Source organism: Corvus kubaryi, unplaced genomic scaffold (genome assembly GCF_017639235.1).
Source record: "Corvus kubaryi isolate FWS band 111438036 unplaced genomic scaffold, C.kubaryi_AGA036_p1.0 37216, whole genome shotgun sequence".
Classification (NCBI taxonomy): Eukaryota; Metazoa; Chordata; class Aves; order Passeriformes; family Corvidae; genus Corvus; species Corvus kubaryi.
The window spans coordinates 1,698,012-1,719,729 of NW_024581061.1; the positions used below are offsets into that span (position 1 = coordinate 1,698,012).

General features: G+C 39.3%; 1 long non-coding RNA gene across 1 annotated transcript; it reads left to right on the forward strand.

Moving 5' to 3' along the window:
* Nucleotides 1-1,674: 1,674 nt before the first annotated feature.
* Nucleotides 1,675-13,210, forward strand: LOC121661931. The gene is made up of 5 exons (XR_006015134.1): nucleotides 1,675-2,018; nucleotides 8,413-8,525; nucleotides 9,599-9,754; nucleotides 12,082-12,234; nucleotides 12,756-13,210. It is a non-coding gene; the product is annotated as an uncharacterized LOC121661931 (long non-coding RNA).
* Nucleotides 13,211-21,718: the final 8,508 nt, after the last annotated feature.

Below are 21,718 nucleotides of genomic sequence, written 5' to 3' on the forward strand. Positions count from 1 at the left end.
TCATTTTACGTTTTGTTGACCTAAAATGCCATTCATTTGAATGAGCCCTAATGTTCCTTTTTAATCAGTATCTTTTACACTAGTAAATCATGTGCCTCAACAAATCTGTAATCTCATTATAAGTTTCTTTAACAAGACACACTTCTAGTAAAACTATTGTCACTAGCATTAGTCCTCTACATCAAGTTTTTATGACTGTAGTCCCATATTTTTTGTAGTTTTCCTGCTACTTTTGTCAAACCAGAGAGTAATTACTTAAATGATCTCATTTCTCTCTCTCTTTCTTTAATATTTACATAATGATAACATTATTTAGGTCTTTTAACATCTTCTTATATTTGTTAAAGATAAAATAATAAAAAAACCCAAACAGAATAAACTTTGGTTCTTTTCAGCCAATTCTTGTAAAATGCCAGGGTTCTGTGAGAATCTGGTAAGCACCTATCTAGGTGCATACATTTAAATGAGATTTTAAGGTTATGATATTGCACAATACCACTTAGCTATTAATAAAATGCAAAATTCTTTAACCACACATGATGTAAGCAGATGATACTCCTCCCCAAACATAAAACCCCCAAAATATTTATGAATATTTTATCTCTTTATCACCATCAACAGAGTCTCAGACAGTAATGACTTCAATTCTCTTCTCTAATTATTATAGTTAAAAAATTGTTACAAATTTGTGTGAAACCTGGTTATTGATTTTTCCTGAAGTGTTTATCAATATTTTTATGGCCTGAAATTTCTACTACATATTAATATTTGTTTACTCTTTTTTTACTTATTTCTACTCATTTTTTTCTATTCACCACTGAATCAGCATCAGATTTCAAGTACCACTGCTCTATTTTTGGGTACAGAAATGTGTCACACTTTATAGTCAGTAAAGAGCTCCCTATTTTCATTGACATTTTTCTACCTTTTTCCTTTTAAGTCATGATGCTTGTAATCTTAGTGACAGATAACAAACCGTATGATTTCAGTGTATATACAGCAGGAAACAAAAGACATGGAAAGCAGTTTGCAGTTTCAAAGTCCAGTGGCCAACTGCAGGTAATAATTATGAAGGAACAAGCACTTAAAAGGAGAACAGGCAGTAAGTGACAGGCAGTGTGTCACTGTAATGCTGCTAGAGTGGCTCTTAGCTCATGTCCTCAGTTTGGCAATTCAAAACTGATCAACTGGAACCTTGGAAGAGGAGATATTTCCATTCAGATTTATATTTTACCAATCGTTAATCATTGGTAGATAACAAGGAAGAAGCAACTGATTGTGTTCTAATTTAAATGTTTTGTATAGAAACATTGAACACTGATTTTTCTTGGATTAGTATTCTTCCAGGGTGATAATATAATCAAAAATAATGTAGTAATATTTGGCTCCAATTAGATGTGTGGTAAAAAGAACCACAGCCTCAAGAATTGACATCTTGCACAGACATAGAAATGTTCATATTCAGAAATGAAAAGGAACTGGTAACTTTCCAAGCCACTGAGCAACTTCAAACAGCTACCATTAAAAATAAAAATACTTTCCCACACTGAATATGAAATATTTTCCAAAAATACTCCAGATTTCCATGCAGTAATTTATCCAGTGGTTCTAATACTTTATCAATGTCCTACAATACATCTGTGTACTGCAGTTCTGTATAAAAAGGGCAGGGGGGAAGGCATCAGAGAACATTTATTCATTAAAAAGAAGAGTTTGATATCAGGCTTTTTATTCTTGCAATTGGATTTTGTATTTCACAGTCTTCACCCTCCTGTTTAAGAATCTGAAAACAGGCATTTGCTGGTTTACGTTGAAACACAGGAGTCTTCAGCTGCTTCCTAATGTTTGTTCCACAGGAAGGGAGTTAGTTCATAGCATAGTGTGCTTTGTTGAATCTGCATCAGCAAAGCAGATAAGCTCAGCCTCTTCATCTGGAAAAGGAACAGAGGAGTAGCTCCAGGAGACAGTGCAATACTCCAGGATACTGTGAAGATTTCAGGCAACAAGATGACTTTCAGGTAAGCAGAAAAGGTCCTCTGTTACTTACATTCGTGTGCTGCTTCCCAGACTGTTCATTTTGGCACTGAAAAACCCTGTATTGGGTATGTTAACATACATTTAAGTGCTGGGTATTCCCTTCATGCAGAAGATGGCTCATCACCAGCTGTTCTGTGTGACACACGTGGACTGGTGTCATATGGAAGGAGCCAGCAGGGCTTTTTCCTGAAAATCTGATGCTGAGATTTGGCTACTTATGTACTTTGATTACACTACAGTTCTCTCCATAGAGACCTTATCACATGAAAGGGCAGGCTCCTTGTGAGTCCTGGCACATTTTTTGTTTTGGCAGATCCCTCCTTAGAATTCAGGGAGGCAGAAGATACTTTTCAGGTCACAAGGCATCATTTATAGCTTCTTGGGAGTTTTCCTGGACTGTTTACACTAGCACTTAGTAGAAGGCCTGCTGCAGCAGGACTGATGGCACTAAATCAAAGCATTGACACAGCTTCTAAAGTAGAATTCTTCTGTGTGCTTCCTGTGAGCACTTTCTCTCCTACTCTCTTTTACCATCTCTGTTCAGAGCTGAGCTTTTGGCACAGTCATTGACACACAGCTTTGTCAAGTTGCAATTTACTTAGTAAAAGTGAGGAAATACATGATTAAAAGCTTGTTTATCACAGAACTTCTTTGCTAGCTTAGGGCATCAAAGCAAGTTGTTCCATGGCAGTGCTTTTTCAGTGTCACGGGGAAAGTGAAATCCATGGTAGACAATGCAGTGCATCAAGCCCAGGAAGCTGCAGGCGTTTTTCTTGTAAACTCCTTTCATAGTTAAAATCCCAGGCACTGTGCAAAATCCCTGCAGTGTGGTGTTTCAAATGAGGTACAGCAAAAGTGGCAAAAAAAAAGTAGGCATGCTTTGCTAATGAGGGCAAATTGTGCCAGCTCCTTACAAAGAATAGCGTGTTTCCACCCACATCAGACTTGATAGATGTGGAAAGAGAGGAGAGAGAGGCTATAGGGCTACTTATTCCTTTCTACTCACCTCAGTCTGGTGTCTCGTAGAGACTATGGAACATATCACGTCTGATCTTGCCCTCATTGAAAAAGGACACTATTTTGTGGGGAAGTTGGTTTGCCTAAGGGGGAAAATGGCAGTAGCCAGATTCTCACCACACACCCATAGTATGCTCTCAGACTACACTGCTGCTGGCTTTAACAGCAATAATATCATTGCCAACAATCAGTTTGTGGCCTTCATTAGGTTCAGGAGTCTGGCTGTTGTAAATTGTAATATTTTACAGCTACTATTCAGGGTATTTATATGCAGTTTCAGACAGTGCTGCAATTTATGGGGAGCATCCATTTGGGGGTTTCCAGATTATAAGAAATTTTGTAGTTTATATAGCATTCAACTATGCCAGACATTTTTTCTAGTATTAGACATTTTTTTCTTAAGTACTTTCTGTGGTAACTTAAATCATTCCCAATATCCTCATGTTTAAATTATATTCCCATGCACACTGCATCCATCAGAGTTGATGACAGTGCAACAGTGCATGCTGTAACTTCCAAAGAGCTGGCATCTCACACCCTCATTAGCAGTAACGTATCTAGAAGCTATAAATGCTTTCTAAAGATCCAAACAACACAGCTCCCTGTGACTTATTCACTTCCTGCTTTCCTTCAAAAGCAGCTGAAAGAGGCACTCTGCACCTGCCTTCTCCTTGTGCTGACATCTGTTTGTAAATGAGAAAGGAGGCAATGAATGTTAAGCTGAAGGGACTTACTTTATTTATGATTGCAAAGATTCTTGGCTTGAAGAATCAGTTCAATTCCAGTGCCTTTCACCTTCCTTGCTATGCAGGGAGACAAAGAGAGCATTCATAGACACAACACATGTGACATGGGGCACTCTAATGGCATTAGAACAGTTCAGTGAAACATTAATGAATTTACACACAAGCCAGGATCTAATCTGCTCTGTGCTAAGTGGTTTTCATAAGTAACCTCAAACACAAAAAACCAGTCAGGACTAAAATCTTTCCTTTTCTGACAAAATATAATCAGCTGTTTTTCTTTTGAAATAAGTAGCCATTCCCTTGCTTGCTGTGTTCCTGGTGTTTCTCCAGTCTGTGTCATTTCTCAGGTTCTTCTCACCAAGCTCAGATAAGACTTCAGTTCTTCCGAGCATCTGATGGTTCAAATATATTTTGCCTGTAATCTTCTGTACCTCATGCTGCTTGCCTCAACAGGTGCTTTGAATGGAGATATTCACTTGCACAGAAAAATAGATGGTATGATCTTGTCTATAGCACTACACCTTTAATCCAACCTTAAATTCACATCCTTTTCTTCACCATGATACCTCCTTGCTGTCACATATCTGTGCCTACTTAAGTATTTGGGTGAGGTGGGTGTGTAAGGTGTTAAGTCAGATGTCAGCAAGGTTCTTGAGATGAGGAAAGATGTGAGTGCTGGCTGTTTACAGAAGATTTTATCCTGCCTCACTGACATCGAAAAGGTAATTGCCATTGACTTAAATGGTGACAGGGACAGAAACCTCTGCTATAATGTCCATTTCCAGAATCCTGAAGAGGAAGGTGTTGGGCTTGAGGAGATAAATGTGTGTGGGAGCTTCTCTTCACAGTCTACCCAGAACAGAGGTCACACTTTAACATCACAAAATTTTTCACAAGATGAGTAATTTCATTGTAGACATCCCCTTATAAGGAGAACTATGAGTCTGTACTCCAAGCAAAGCAAAGTACTGCCAGATTTCTAGAATTTCTGTAATTTTAAATATATCCCATGACATTTCTCTGAAGAAAAGGTGTTCTTCCAAATGATATAAAGATACAGATTATAAATCAATTCATCCTTTCCAAAGAAAATGGGTAATGAAACAGACAAGGAAGGGGACAAAGAGGGGAATAAGTGTCTGTATATTTTCAGGGATCTGTTAAATCTCACTGAAGCTGATTTCAGTTGCTTAGAGGAAAGGAGGCTGGGGTGGGAAAAGATGCTCTGCAGTCTGCAGTGTTCCTACAAAATGGGTAAATACAATGAAGCTTGCCTTCCTTTAGTATAATAATACCAGTAAAACCAAGCAGCGCAGACCAGCTAATTGCATAAATACCTAAAGGTCTGGAGAGACTGGCATAGCACAGCAAAGGTCTCTGTGATCTGTACCCAAGTCAGCAAGAGCAAAGGCAACTTTCAGAGCAGGCAGAGTTCATGAGTAGAGCAGTGAGGTCTGAGACTGCGCTCCAGATGCACCGGAGCAGTTTTCTTACAGAAAATGTGACTCTAAGGACATTGTCATGAGAGAGGAACTACAGAAGCAAGGCAGAGCAGAAGTGCATCTGCAGAGGTTTATTTACTCCCCTGTCTACTTGTCAGTTGATTTCAGTGGGAGCTCTCATGTCAGCAGGGATTGCTGCTGGAAGACAAATCTATCCTCTTTCTATCAGAAATACTTTGAGAATCAGATTTACAAAAATGTATTATATAGGATTGATTGCCTTCATTAGCCTCATTTCAGTAACATTATTAGCTATAAATCACAAGACAATCTCTTATGGAATTACATTCTTATTAATATCACAACATCCTCATACCCCCACCAGTTATCACATTCATCTTTCATATGCTGGAAATACCAATAAAATTAGCTAACTGGACACTAATAGCATGGCTGTATCTTTCACTCTCCCATATGTTCTGTTAGCTTGTTTTTATCTTACTTTCTTTTTTATTGGTTTTTTGTTTGTTTTTTTTTCTAGTTGTCAAATTGTATTGCAGAGCACAGAATGCTTTTCTGGTCCTTACAGTGTCTCATACATTAAAAATGCATTAGAGAAGATATCAGCTACCTCAATTTGCTTTAAAATGTCTTTTCTTCATAGCTACTGAAACTAAGGCTCATGAATGCATTAATCCTAAACAGAGTAAGTGGTCTAGGCCAAAATTTACTATTAAAAGGATGATGTAAAAAAAATATATAGCTTTCTTCTAATGCTTGGTGTTCAAAATAATTCATTGCTGATAATAGTCATAACAATAATAGGAACTTGGAGAGAAAATAAAATTACTTTGTCTAATTCAAAGCAGGGCAGAAAATTAGTTTTCCTAAACAATGAAAAAACTGCTTTCCAAGTGGTTGTATCTCTATGGAATTGGTACAAAAGTCATGCTGTTACATACTCCTTCTCTTCAGTATTTAAAAGACTGGGGGAGATATTTTTTCACACATATTCCCAGCCCTGCTCTATTCCCTTTGTGCTTTGTGAGATCAGCACAAAAGGTCTAGAAAGTAGGCTGGAAAAATCAGCTGCAGGTTCTCCTTGAGAGAAGGGCTCCTCAGGTGCCCCAGTGCCAGTGCTCCCTAGCTGCTCCCCACCAGCAGCTCGCTCCTCCTCTCCAGCAGACTGATGGAGCAAGGTTGTCATGCTCACTGTGCTCCCTACCTGGGGATGGGAAAGCCCAGCCTCTAAGGAATGCAGCTGGTGAGGAGCGGCAAAGCATCCCCCATCTACCCCAGAATCAGGTGCCAAAAGATCCCCGCTGTCTCCCTGGATGTCAGGATCCTACATGCACTTACACCCTGCAGGTTTATACATTAATTCTTTCTAGCAGAACTTACTAGCAGCAGAAGAGCATGATTACATCCAGACTGTGACATGGGGCTTCCTACACAGCCAACACTTTTTGATTTATTATATAAGCAATAGTTCCACAGAATGGCTGAGATTGGAAAGTAGCTCTAGAAACCAACTAGTCCTAACTCCCTGCTCAAGGTAGGGTCAGCTTAAAGCAGATTTTCAAGGCCATGTCTCACTGGGTTTTGAATATCTCCAAGGATGGAGAATCCACCACCTCTCTGGGAAACCTGTGCCAGTGTTCAACTGCTGTCACAGAAATTATTGTTTTTCTTACATTTAAGCGGAATTTCCTGTGTTTCATTTGTTCCGTTGACCCTTGTCCTGTCATTAGTCACCACTGAAAAGATCCTGACTCCATCCTTTTCACTCACCTCCATCAGGTATTTATTCACATGGACGAGATCCCCTCTGAGCTTTCTGATCTCATGGCTCAATCACCCCAACTACCTCAGCCTTTCCTGTTAGGAGAGACACTCCAGTTCCTTAACCATTTTCTTGGCCCTGCACTGGACTCTCTTCATTAGCTCAACACCTCTCATCTTGGGCAGCCCAGAACAGGACACAAAACTCCACATGTAGACTCAGCAGCACTGGGTGGAGGGGCAGGTTCACCACCTTTGAGTTTCTGGCAACTCTCTTCCTAATGAAGCCCAGAAAGTCCTTTGTATTAAAGCTGCTTTTCAGCTGGTTGACCCCACAGCTTTTATGGGTACCTGCAGTTCTATGGGTTCCTTTGCCTTGGCATTTCTCTTTTTTGAACTTCAAGAGGTTTCTGTTCAGCATGTTTCTCCACATTTGGTGTAAACATTTGGTGTGGCAGCCACATGTTCCATTTTTCTATCATCTGTAAACTCGCTGAGGGAGCACTGTCCCACTCTCATAAGGTAACTTATGAATATGTTAAACACTTTTGGCCCCAATATCAATCTCCAGTGTACACCTCTGGTGAGTGGTCTCCAGGTAGACTTTGTGTAACTGATCACAGTGCTTTCAGCCCAGCAGTTCAGGCAATTTTCAGTCCAACTCGCTCCTGTTATCTAGTCTGTACATCGATTTACCAGGAAGGATGTCACAGTAGCCAGTGTCAAAAACTTTGCTAAATTCAAGATAAGATAACTTTTGCTAAACTCAGCTCCAACTGACCTGTAGTTCCTTCTCAAAGAAAGGAGTGACACTGGCTTTCTTCCAGTCCTCAGGACCCTTCCCTGATGGCATTTCAAGAAAGGTCTTGCAGTGACATTAGCTCCCTCAATACTTGTGGTTGCATCCTATTAGGTCCCATGGACTTGTGTTCATTCCAGCTGTGTAAGTGTCCCCTAATCTGGTCCTTCTCCAACAATGGCAATTCTTGCTTATTCCAGATGTTTTTGTGTGTCTCAGGGACCTGAGATCCCTGGAGGTTGGTTTTACCAGTGGAGACAAAGAGAAAAGAGCACATTGGTCTTTCCTGTCTCCTCTGTCACCAGGTCACCTGTCCCATTCAACAGTGAGCCTACATTTTCCCCAGTCTTCCTTTTGCTGCTGATGTACCTGCAGAAACCTCCCTTTTTGCCCTTATCTATCTCTAGCTAGATTCAACTCCAAGCAGGCTTTGACTTTACCAACCTGATCCCTGCATGCTTGGTCAGTGTCTCTATATTCCTCCCGTATGACCTAACTCTACTTCCACCTCTTGAATGTTTCTTTTTTACCTTTGAGCTTCCTGTTCATCCATGCAGGCCTCCTCCCACCTTTGTTTTACTTCCTGCAGGTGGGGATCAACAACTCTTGAGTCTGGAAGAGGTGATCCTTGAAAATCAGTCAGCCTTCCTGAACTCCTCCTCTCTTCTGCAAGATGCTGTCACGTGGGATACTTCCAAGCAGGTCTCATTGTTTGCTTTCCTAATGTCCAGGGTTGTTAAATTGCTGTCTTCTCTCAGGATCCTGAACTCCATGGTGGCCACATCTGCTCCTGGCATTCACATTCCCAACAAGATCTCGTTTGTGAAAATCAGGTCCTGCAGAGCATCTCGTCTCTTCACCTCCTTGGTCACCTGTATCAGAAATGTTTGTATTATTATCATTACCAGAAATTTTGTAATATTATTTTTGCATTATGGTCCTCTATGCCAATGCACTCTAGAGACCTCTTGGATTGCTTTTGTCAGGCTGTATCCAGCCATTGCAGCAGTCCAGCTCTGTGAGTTTGATTTGCCTTTTAATCAGAGATTTCAAAAAACAGGTTCCATCTACCGAAGAATTCAAAGGTGAGCATTTTCTCTTTTTTTTATTTCTTTTCCAAACAACTGGCAACAAACAGAAAGTCCATTTCTCAGTACCATTGCAAAGCACATGTGTTATGGTCAAATACATCCTATGCTACTGTTAGTTTTGTAACAAAGAAATGTTTCTATCAAAAGGTGCTTATCACCAAAATTAAATAGAAATGATAAATGGCTTACTAATATTTTTCTGTGAGCCAGTTTTTAAATGGGTCACATTGTTCTTTTCTTTGCTAGCAACCTAAAATAGAAGTTATTATATCAACAGTGATTTGCACATAATAAAACGCTATCTGAAATTTAGTTTGGTAATGTTTTCACTTGAAAATTAAGGCTAAAGTAAAATTGTAAATTATCATAGTTTACTCTTTATTTTTCTATTTAAAAGCCATATTCTTGATAGCAAAAAATGCAGTCGGAGTTCTGAACAGAGAAAATGATCTTTTGGCAATAAGAAAAATAAATATTCCTGTTGAGAGTATAACATTATTGAGACTTCTTTTCCCTTCATGGGCCAAATTTTCTGCTGGCATATTTGATGCAATTGCACAGACTCCACTGGAACTTCACCAACTTTTGTTACAGAGAATACAGGACATTTTTTATTATTATTACAATTTTTTTTAATTAAGGATAAAATTGAAATAGAAGCATTGACAGCATTTTCTTTCACAGATGTTGGATTGGAGAGGCTATTTATGAACATCAAACTGTGGTCCATTTCTCCCTGGAGTATCTTGCAGATGCACAGCTGCAGCTCTTCAGCACCAAGGGAAGAATGAGCTATCCACAGACACCAGCAAAAAGCCAGGCACATTCAGGCCACACAAGGTACAGAGAGCCACCCAAGAATCACCAGCACCTCCAGGGGAGGGGATTTTTATGCTCACTGAGAAACACTCTGAGAAAATGGAAATTCAGATGTGCACAGGATGCAAGTTATTTGGCCCAGCTCAGATTTGTGCATCACCTCAGTGCTGGTGAGGATTGTTCTCAGGCAGTGCCATGTGAGGCTGTAGAGAATTCCTTCTCAGAGAATGGATTTCCTCACTACTGTGTAAGCAGCTTCTGTTCCCACTCAGCTCAGGACTAAAGAGCAACTCAGGGCTCCACTTTGGTGGCTTAAGTTAAAGTAAGGCTAAAATGGTCAAAGCCATTTGCAGCAATGAAAAGCGTAATGAGGGAAAATAAAGAGGTCTTTCCACCACCTGCTGAGGAGAGGGGAAGTGCAGGAGAAAACAGACTCAAGTACAAGGTCCTGACTATTCCTAGCACCATGTGTTAGACTCTTTGGGGATTCTTCAGAGAGGTGAACTTCACTTGCACTGAGATCAATGAAAACCTGCGCATTCAATCTGTTTCTTGTAAAAAAATAACACTGAGTCTCTCCAGTGTGCAAGTCAGAACTGTCTGAAAGTCACAGGGAAATGAAGGGCTGAAAGGCTAAGAATTTTGTGCTTCTTTTTCTTTTTATACACTTTTTATTCCCACAGACCCTATGGGAAGCATAGGACTTCAGCACAGGGACAGCCAAAAAGATTCAGGGCTGTTAAAATAGTAGCTTGTTTAAATCCCAAGGTAAACTACTTGTGCTAAATTAATCTATGAACCTTCACATCAGATCTAGAGCCTCTGAGCAGTACAGATATTTTGAGATGATCTAATTGTGGTTGGAGAGAAGGGAGAGTGTGGGCACGAGTAACGCTGCGCCGTGTGCCACAGTGGGGTTAACACACAGCACAGTGCCGAAAGCTGACATGAGCAACACAGCCAGAACACCAGGGAGCAAAGATATCTAAGCATTTCTAAAAATTAGTTGCTGGAATAATCATAGAAGAGCAGATTTGAAATGCTTGCTAGGAAACTGAGGAAGGTGTGTAAAGAAAAACTGTGAGGTTTTGGAAGTGGTGGTAGGATTGGAAAGAGCAGGGAAGGATACTGCTGCCAAAATAGATTAATAGACAGGAATTGTCTCTTGTGGAAGTTTTTCCAGCTCTTCAACAGGAATCAGAGACACTTTGGGTAGCTTTGTTTTCTAAACTCAAGGAGGACCAGTTAAAAGTAACGTCTCTCACCAGAATGAATTAGAGGATACAAGTACTGCCATCTTTAACACGTTGGGAAGCCAGGGACATGATTTGACAGGTGAAGGCTGCGCCATTGAGCTGAAGGAGATGAGCATTTGGGGAACACCAGGGTCCTGCTGGACAACGCTCTCTTGTGAGTCCAGTGTTGAAAGACACTGTGGGGTGAGAGCACTACATCCATCCCCACTCACACTTAGCCTAAGAAAGCATCACGAAACACCAAAAAACATCAGGGTATGGTCAATATAATCACTAACACCGAACAAGAAGGCAACAGAGAAGACTTCTAATATACTGCTGGGAAATGTGGAATTTGTAGTGTATTGCTATATCCACCCTCATTGGATGGATGACATTTAAACACTGAAATGGATGTTTTTCAAAAATTCTGGACACTTTTGTTTTTACCCCTCTGCACAAACGGTGGAAAACAATTTTTTAAAGAACTATACTGAAGACAGAAAACAAAATGAATAAGGATTTCACAGTTTCTGACTCCTTCAAGATGTGATTGATCATCCCATTGTCACAGGTCAACCTCTGCCATAGAAAACTCCAGATAATCTTCAGCTGCATTTCCTAAACCATTAACAGGATAGACAAGGCTAAGATAACAATGCACAATTTGTTTTCCAAAAGCAGCTGACAGGAGGAAATGGATACCAAGTGAATTAACTCATTAGAACGGTACGGCACATTTGGAAATTCAAAACAGATTGCCTGGAATGATTTAAATCTAGCACGAGGTTAATGTCAGTCTCTTGCTTAGGCGTGTCAGTGCTGTAAACTAGTGGTCCAGTTTTAGAAAGGTTGATGTGTGCACGCCCTGGGACTTGTGCCTTAGGGTGGCCTGGACTTAATTAATTGCATAACTTGAATACCACCTATAGTGGCCCTCCACAGGTTGCATAGTATGTACAAGGGTTACATTCACATGCATGGACACACAAAAACCACGCAGACATACCACCACTTTCTAATATAAACAAAAAATTCCATTGTTAGCGTGTTGTGAATCATTATTAAAAATAGCAGGTATCTTACAGGCTGTAAATACATTCTGTTTTTAAGGAACTGCATCTATATCCAGAGCAAAAACTTGGCAGTTGTCTCAAGGGAGCAAAGTTTCTCTCATGCCCAATTTATAACCAACCAAGAATTTCTCAGAAATTGGGTTTTAACATTTGTCAGCCACAAGTTGTCAACCAAGCCTATTTTCTCCTGGTAAGCTCCCACCTGTGTCTCTTTCATAGTTACAGCAGCATAGTTTTAGAAAATTTTGGACTTTTATTCAGCATACCAGACTCTATTACAGCACTGCTAAGGTAATATCTACATTTATAGCTGTTATTAATATGGTATTTAAGAGCTTTAGTCGCTTTTTTTCCTTCACAGCATAATAAGCTGTAATTAAAGGAGTCGGGGTCTGTATTACAGAAACATTTGCCCCCCCATGTGTAGCACAAAGATTGCTTTGCAAAGAGACAACTGGGAGCTAAAGCAGTTCAGGGTATTTCTTCATATATTCATGACAATAGCACAATGGCACTTGTCATTAAAAAAACAACATTCTAACACAATAACTTGTTCAATCACTGTATCTGAAAATGGCTTAAATTTGATTAGTTTTTGCAGATAATGGGGACTAGACAACAGCATAAAAATGGTCCTGTTGATTTATATCTGAAGAGTCATGATCTACAAGCAGCAGCTGTAAAAAGCTCTTTGCTTTCCTTTCGGTGCAGAAATCACTTGGAACAAGGGTCACCCCAAAACAAAAGCAATTCAAGCAGCCTATCTGAGAGGAAGATGAGGAAGGAAGGAAGGAAGAAGACTTATTTCATCTTCTGCACTGCGGATCATTTTTACATCATCTCAGATTATGCAATATACCATGGCAGGGACTGTGAAGCAGGAGTTCATTGAGAAAGGGCACTTTCATTAGCACTGCTGCAGTGTGTGCTCTCAGATGTCTGAGGTGGAAAGGTCACAGCCACAGACTTCACAGCACCACGATCTGGCCTGTCTACACCCAGCCCTGGTTATCCAGAGTTATGAGGAAGGGAGGTTAAATGCTTTCATATGAGGTCTGTGTTTATCCTGGTGGCATACAAAGAAGAATCACGTTAAATTAAGTAGCTGCCTTCTTAAGAATGGCAATTACTGTGAAGCACAGATTAAAGTAAAATTCCATGAATTAGTCATCTGATTTCATTTGGCAATGATGTTTTACAATGTGTAGTGTCAAACACTATATAATGTCAATGACAAAGAGGGCACATGAGGATTTACAATGTATAATGTGAAATGTCTTTGATGCTCAAACTCTCACTCCTTTGTTTGCATGTAAACCACAAACTGGTTTGGCATAAGGCACAAGACTTTTTCTCATCTCAGAAAAAAAGGATCAGCTGTACTGGAATGAGGCAAAAGTACAAAGGTAAGGGCAGGATTACTTCAGATCAGGGAATCGCTTCATATGGTCACAACTCTTCCTTGAGTATCTGGATTTAGTATGATATTCAAATAATCTTGTTGTAAAAGAGAAGTGTTGAAAGTCCATTCTTTAAGCTGTATAGGTCTGTCCTTTAATTGAATTCCCCACATACATGTGGACACACACACGCACACACTCTTAACCCCTTTCATTATGCACCAAAAGGTTTTAGTGGCCCCAAATCACAGCACTCCTGAAATCAAACCTGTTGGTATTTTATGGAAGCTATCTTGCACATTCTAGGAGAACAGATGTGTGATTTCAATTCATGCAACCTGCCAGCTCTGTGAATTGAGGGTCCAAATCAGATATAGTCTTCTTCTTCTATTTTGTTCTGGCTTAAAACAGTTCTCTGAGATCTACCTCATCCATGCAACTGTCCCAAAGAGTATTGCTAGATTTAGCTGACAGATGCAAAAAATCTCATGTTGTCACAGAATTCCCCAGTGTCTACTCAGCACCAGATGTCAAAGAATGCAAATCTACAGCTGGGTCTGGTGTTCATTTGTACTCCAAATTCCCTCCCTCCCAGCTGTTGTTTTCCACTTCCATGTTCATAGAGTTGAATTTTCAGAAGCAGGAGATAGACACTCGTGGCTCCCTATATTGATTTGAATATACATGTTTCTTTATTTACCTGGAAAACATCTTTTAGAGTTGAAAAATAGTGTATTGGTGAGGGTATATTTGAGTATGCTTACCCTTCACTATTGAAAACATCCTTACTCATCTTACAAAGACAATCACTTCTCAGTAAGCTCTCTGGAACTGGAATTGTCTTTCCGAGCAGCTGTTTAGAGGTGCAGGATAGGATTTGCTTAGGCCTTCCTTGCTTAGGCCTCCTGGGCACCATGGAAAAAATAAGCATGACCACAGTAATACACAACAAAAGAGTTATAGTCATGAGGAACTGCAGAGCAGTGTTTATTCAGTCATCTAGGGGCCCTTTGTGCCTATCCTTTGTTGTCTCTCAGGAAAGGAAGTTCTAGCCTGGGACTATAATGACTGGTTTTAAATTTTGCTCTCCTTCATGTAGATATTACCAGCCTGCACAGCTTTTGAAATATTGTCAGACAATAATATGTCTGCAAGAGGTGAACTGATTTTTCCTTTGTTTTTCCCTACCTAAACAGGAGGAAAATTGAAATAACAGGTAAGGGTGAATACAGCAGTCTACATTTGTTTTCCTGAACTTCCTGTAAATTAATTCAGCAGTTCAGACTTTCTAAGGTTCAACTGCAGTGACCTCTAGTGTAGTTTAGATTTCCTTTTCTTAAATGAAGATGGCATGTGTATGGAGATTGTCTCTTTCTACTTATTTGTGTGATGATCTTCAACTCACTGAGTTCTCTGTTATACACACAGTAATTATAATCTAAGAAATTATTTGGTTTATTACACTTCTGATTTTCAGCCAGTCAAGAAAGTTGGTTTAATCTATGGCTAAGGGCATATTACTGTGTTTAAAAGGGATGAGTCTTAAATGATGGGAGTGGAGAGTACTCAAAACACTGGTTCAAATTTAAAAGAACAAATTAGACAATCACATGTAAATTCCCGCTTTTTAAGCAAAGCATAGCATGCACTTTACCAGTGCAATATGCCTTATATCAGACTCCGGTGGTTTTCCAGAATGTTCACCTTTCTGCATGGTTTTTATTGCCTTCAGGTGGATGGGGATACTGTTGTCTTGGTTTAGCCCCCCTGCATGTTTCAGTGCCTGCACCAAATGCAATTCACCAAAGAGCACTGTCTCCCCAGCTTCACTGAGACCTGAGGTGGTAATGCTATGACCAGCAGTGCTGAACAGATTTCTCATCCAGTCAGTACCTGTAAATAGCACAGACTCACCTCACTACAGCTACCACTCACTTCAAGTCTCAACCTGGCTTGCATGCAGCCACCCCAGCTCTTTCTACATCCCTGCTACCCAATGCTCCAAGACCTGACCGTGTGGCAGGCAGAGCCTGGTCAGGCACCTGCATCTGCCATGTGGATACTCATAAACCTTCACATTGCCAATAAGATTGAATCCAATAAAAAAATCTCACTACAAAATACTGAGAAGTTGACTCCTAAAGTTTCCTAAGCTGTTGCCTGAGACCTATTACTGTCATGAAATGTTTTAACATAACTTGAATGATAGCTATCAAACACAGAAGTGGAACACAGATGTAGGGAGACTACCCAGGTATTTCTATATTTATTAAACATGTCCATAAAACAGAGCAATGGTAACAAAAATGTTAAGTGTTAATGGCACTTTGGGGAAATCTAGCAGTGTTTATTACTACTGTTATTATATATGTATCCCCAATATCCACTTTTTAAAGTAGATAATAGTATCAATTTAGGAAAGCAGTGATTTAAGATAAATGAAAAAGTGATGTTTAATGGTTTTACATTAAGCACTAGCAGACCTATCCACCTATCAGATAAGAGGAAAGGAGGGAGAAGAGTATAAAATACTTTGTTTGAAGTGATATGACCCAGCACAAATAGCCTCAGTGACATTTTGAGATCAAACAGTCCAAGCATCAGGCACATATACTTCAAATCACAAGGGGAAGTTTTGACAAGTTGAGTCTGATCTGCCTAGGACCTAGTGCTAGTGCTCAGAGTGACAAAAGCTTTTATTTAATTCTGACTTTCTGAAGTTCATCCTGCATAATTTTAAAAGTACCACCAGGTTGCATTTACTTATGTATTTGACTTCTAATGCTTTCTAGTGACAATTTCCTAACAAAATATTTATTTAAAAAATCAAAAACACATTTATCAATTTACATTTTCAGGCTAGCGACTGTTTGCCTTAAGGATTAGAAAGGAATTACTACTAAGGCAAAAGCAAATATTTTTTAGCTTGATGAAGAAATAAATGTTCAGATGCTAAAAAAAGAAAAAACAACCTAGTCAAAGATGACATTTAAATATGATAATTCATAAAAGTAATGTTAAAATGTTGAACAAATATTAAGGAAAGTTGAAGTGCTAAGAAAGGTAGGGAAGTCAGGGAATTTTTAAAATGCTCTGTATCTTCAAATATACGTTAAATTTGAGACTGCAAGATATTGAGAATCAAACTGTGAGAAGTCAGCTGGAAAACAAAGTGCTGATTGTGCCCAGAGTAAAGCACAGGAGATGCATGAGGAGGGGGGATTAAAAGCCTGTCTGAAGTGGTGTTTGGAAGGCTGGGGGGAAACACTGTTCTGAAGCAAATGGGCAGGTGGGCAGCAGTTGCATAAAAAAATAACTGTGGGGAAAAGCAATGTCACCTACGAAAATCATTGTGAAAGAGGGTTAGAGTTTCCTCTGTTGCAAAGGTTTTTATTCATAGGAAGCACATAAAGGACATTTGTGCAGCAAAAAGCAGTCTGTCAGAGCCTGCCCCTCATGCTACAAACATCACTTCTGTCAGAGAGGAAACATGTTCTCAGCCAGCACCAGTCTCTGGGAGCCAACACACTGCTGGAGATGGACACTGAGCACACGGAGCCCTGGCAGGACTGGTGTGGGAAATAGGGCTGGGCCACCACAGCCAGGCTGTGGACAAAAACCATCCCTACTCATTCAGAGCTCTCTGTGTAAAACCAGATACCTCTGGATCCATTATATTGCATTTCAGCCTTATGTTCATTATCATAGAAATTTATCTCAGAAGCACTGCCTTCTGCCTGGAAAATAAATGCTTCTACTTTGCTTCATTGCCTAATAGCTGGAGGAGTCCATTACCTTGGGAAAACATTTTTTCCATTTACACTGACTCTTAAATATTTTATGATCATTTTTCTTTCTTGCTTTCACAGTAAATAAAGCAAATACATGACAGACACAAGATGTTAAATAGTCACCAATGTATGTAATTTAGTGTATATATTGATCCTCACCTATTTTTATCCTGACTTTCTGTAAATTGTACTACACACTATACTGCTTCCTTTAATTATTTTCATTTACTTTAGACTGTCAGTGCTTAGTTTGACTACCTTTCAGTCTCTATCCTATAAATACTTCATAGTGGGCTTCAGGAGGTACAGCATTTAAACTAAGCAGCTCTGAGGCTTGGGTCCTAGTGTTTGAAAGGCATTTAATTATTACTTCTCTGTGAGGATCGCTGCAGTGACATTTCCATGTAGTACGTCTGCCACTACCTCACTTTCAGTTATATTGGAATCAAACATTATTTTCATCAGTCTGAAAAAGATGGTAAAAGACTTTTTTTTAATCATCAAATGTAATACATTCTGCACATACAGCCAAAATCATAATAAATACTGATAGCATTATTAATTAATACAAATAATAATCCAGCTATATTTGTGGAAAGCAGAGAGCAGAGTGAGACTCTAAGGCACCTCAGGGATGAACTGATAGAATATATCCCTGAAAACTCATTTCTACAGCGCTGTTTTGCTTTGCATTCTCTCTGTTTCCAGGATTCATAGTGATTCATACCTACCAAACACAAGAGGAGACTTTCTGTACTGAACCACTCCAGACTGGGCTCCAGATCATGGGCAGAGACTTTGTTGTGTGTGCAAAGCACAGTACCCATGCTCAGCGCCATGCAGTAAAGGGATGATGGGTGTAATAGTCACAAACGCTGTGCATTCCATGAAATCGAACCCAAACACTGTAACATTGTGGGGAAATTATGTCTAGGGTTATTATGGTCTGTAATATCCTGTAAAATCCAGCTTTACTTTCTGAGTCTCAAAGTGTGAAAACATTTTGAAGATATGTAGATTCAGAGATTTTGTGAATTCTCTGATTTACAAATAGACAAAATGGGTAACGCCCCACTCCCAAAGAAGGGGCCACAGTCGGTCATCTGGTCCAAGCTCTTGGCTCAGGTAGGGTCCTTCCTAGAGCACATGGCACAGGATTGTGTCCAGATGCTTCTGGAATATTTCTAGTGAGGGAGACTCCACAACTTCTCTGGGCAATCTGTTCCAGTGCTCAGTCACCTGCACTATAAAGAACTGCTTGCTCATACTCAGGTGGAACTTTCTGTGCATCAGTTTCTGCCCATTGCTTCTTGTCCTATTGTTTGGCACCACCGAGAAGGGGCTGGATCCATCGTCTCAATACCCTCCTTTCAGATTCTGACAGAGATTGATGATATCTTCTCTCAGTCGTCTCTTCTTGAGGCTGAACAGCCCCAATTCCCTCAGTCTTTCCGCATAAGAGAGATACTCCAGTCCCTTAATGCTTCTCACTTCTTGAAATGGAAAAAACTGAGGCCCCTTTAAACATTATATTTTTAACATCAAAGCCAAAAAATAATTAAGTGTCCCTAGAAAACGTCATTCTTTTCCATAAAATCTCTCTCTCCATTTTGCTCAAACACACATTAATATTGAACAAAATGTTTCAGGAACTCTTCCAACCTTTGTGAAACAGATTTACTATGTGTAGGATATATATGACAGCAATTTTCAAAGGTCAGGATGTGAAATATTACATTATTACAACATATTAACTGTACCCACTGACTACCACTGCCTGTACAACACTGACTAGACATCACAGCCTTAGTATTTTTTCTTTAAAAAAGAAAAATACAGGTCTTGAGAACGCAGTCTTTTACCAAACTACCTACTCTGAGTCTCACAAGGAGTACTCTGTTTCCGAGGAGTAGTTACAAAAGAGGTGAGATTTAAGGCTGGCTTCAGAACTGGGCAAATAAGCTTTTCTGTAGAGTAAATGAACTAGGGGGGAACTGGAACTAGGGAACTTTGAATCAAATCAACTAATAAATTCAGCCAGAAATGGGGACTGGCTAGGGAGAATAAAAAGGTCATAGTACTTCAGTTTCATATTTCTTTGTTTAATGAAATTCTTTATTTGAAGGCACTGAATATTTTTTTAGGATACCTTTTAAACAAAACATTTGACATCATGTTTTAAAACAACACTTTTAATTACTATTTTTTTATTTTAATAAGATAATCAAAAAGTCTTTGTCCAAAATCTTAAAACAGCATTTGATCTTTAAAAAAAAAAAATAAAACCACAAAAAATGAAGGATCCAAAATGGGCTTCCCAAAAGCCTTAGCATATAGATATATGTTCTATTTATTTAACTTCTGCTCTCACCAGAAATGTTTGCTCTTCAGACAATTTTCTCATAGTGAAGCAGAGGGCATATAATCTGTTGAGTTGTAGCTTGCACTGCAATTGGATTTGCTTCTTCGAACGTTTTCTGAAATGTGCTTTATTGATGTATTCATTTCACCTAAATTTTACCTAAATCCCTGGGCCTGTTGTCTCCTATTGGCCAACCCTAGACCTTCACAGACACCTTGTTTATAGAGAGCACTACTGCTCAAAAATTTAACTGGAGGCTAAGCTGTTTGAAGGTCATCCTAGATTTATTACAATCCCTTAAATTGAACTTTCAAAAGTACATATCTAACTCAATACTTTACATACTTATTTTTCTTGTCTGTCCATATGTTTTTGGGTTTTTTTCACTAAATGAATAGGAATATTTACAGGATTTTTTCAGAGCCTGTTTATTAAACCATCACACTGGGGAATTGTTTAGCAAGAGAACGCTTCCTTCTTAAGTCATTCCAAGAGACATAACAGTGATTCTATCATGAAAAGAAATACAACATATTCCAAATATATATTCAACTAATAATACAGAACGCTTGTTTTTGGCAAGCCTGGACAGATAGTAACTCTATAATATTGGAACTTAATTTTATTTCTACCAAAGAGTGGCCATTTTCTCTATGATCTACCACCTTTGTGTGCCAGCTAAGACATGATAATTAGTAAACTGAAGCCCCAGTTTCAGCACTTCTCTTCCACATCACCCAGTAGTAACATGACATGAAGTCTCATATAGCCTCTTATAAATTGTCTCTTATAGCAGCCTTCCAACACCTACAAGAGAGCTGGAGAGGGATTTTTTACAGGGGCATGTTGTGATAAGACAAGGGGTAATGATTTTAAGCTTGAGTAGACTTAGATTAGAGCATGGTGAGGCACCATAACAGGTTGCCTGGAGAAGTTGTGAATGCCCCATTCCTGGAGTTGTTCAAGGCTAGGCTGGATAGGGCTTTGAGCAACCTGGTCTAGTGGAAGGTGTCCCTGCCCATGGAAGGAGGATTGGAACAAGAAGACCTTTAAGGTCCCAACCCAAACTGTTCTATGATTGCATGACTTTAACACACGCTGCCATGACTCATGTTTTAGTTGCTGTACTTTCTTTAGCCAGTATCAAAGACTCACACAACACAGCAGACAAACTCTATTTTGCTAAAGCAGAGAATAATTTATTGTTCCTGTGCAGTGTTGGTAAGATCTGGGAAAAGAGATTCTTTTTGTGGTTGAATTTCTACACTGGAAACATTTCCACGCTGAAATTCAGGGTGAGGCAGCAGCATTTGCCCCAACCTCATTGAAACTTATATTCAAGGAAATATATCAAAGTACTGTAATTTCCTTTAAAATATTTATTTCAGTGTATACCTTTTGTTCTTATTTGTAGAAATTAATATGAACCCAGTCAATCACTTCAGATATCCAAAGCAACATAATCCTCAACATTTCCTTCATCCCATGCCCAGTAATCACTACACAAAGACCAACCCTTCATTCCTGCTTTCCACCCCTTCCTTTGCCTCCTCAAAAGGATTAAAGCAGAGAGATGTTTTCCAGCACACCCCAAAGGAGAAAATTATCCCAGATTGAGGCCAGGAGCAATTTCTAAGGTTGAAGGCATGTAAAAATCCATTTTCCTCCAGCCCCGGGTTTCACAGATATATACCTGCAATTTCAAGTCTTCCACAACGGGCACTGAGACACAGTGTTCTGAGTGTTGAATAAAGCAAAACCCACCTATTTCTTCATGCCAAGTGTTCCTTTAGGAGGCATGTTTGTTTAGATTGGCCAGGTCATCTGAATAATTGATTTTCTGTGATATTTTTACTTCTCACCAGAGAAGAAACATGCAAACTCTAAAAGAAGAGATATCGTAACCTTATTATTATTTTCTTGCATTATTTGTTTGTACCGTAATGCTCTTTGTTGTTTTTATATCTTCAGCTTAAATGCAAAACATACTTTTCAAATAGTATTCATGCAAGCAAAATCCCTCTGGCTCATCCAGGTTTGTGTTTGTCCTCGTCCTCTTAACTTGAACTGCTCCATCTTTGCTACATACCCTCAGAACATTAAAGACAAACTACTAGTATA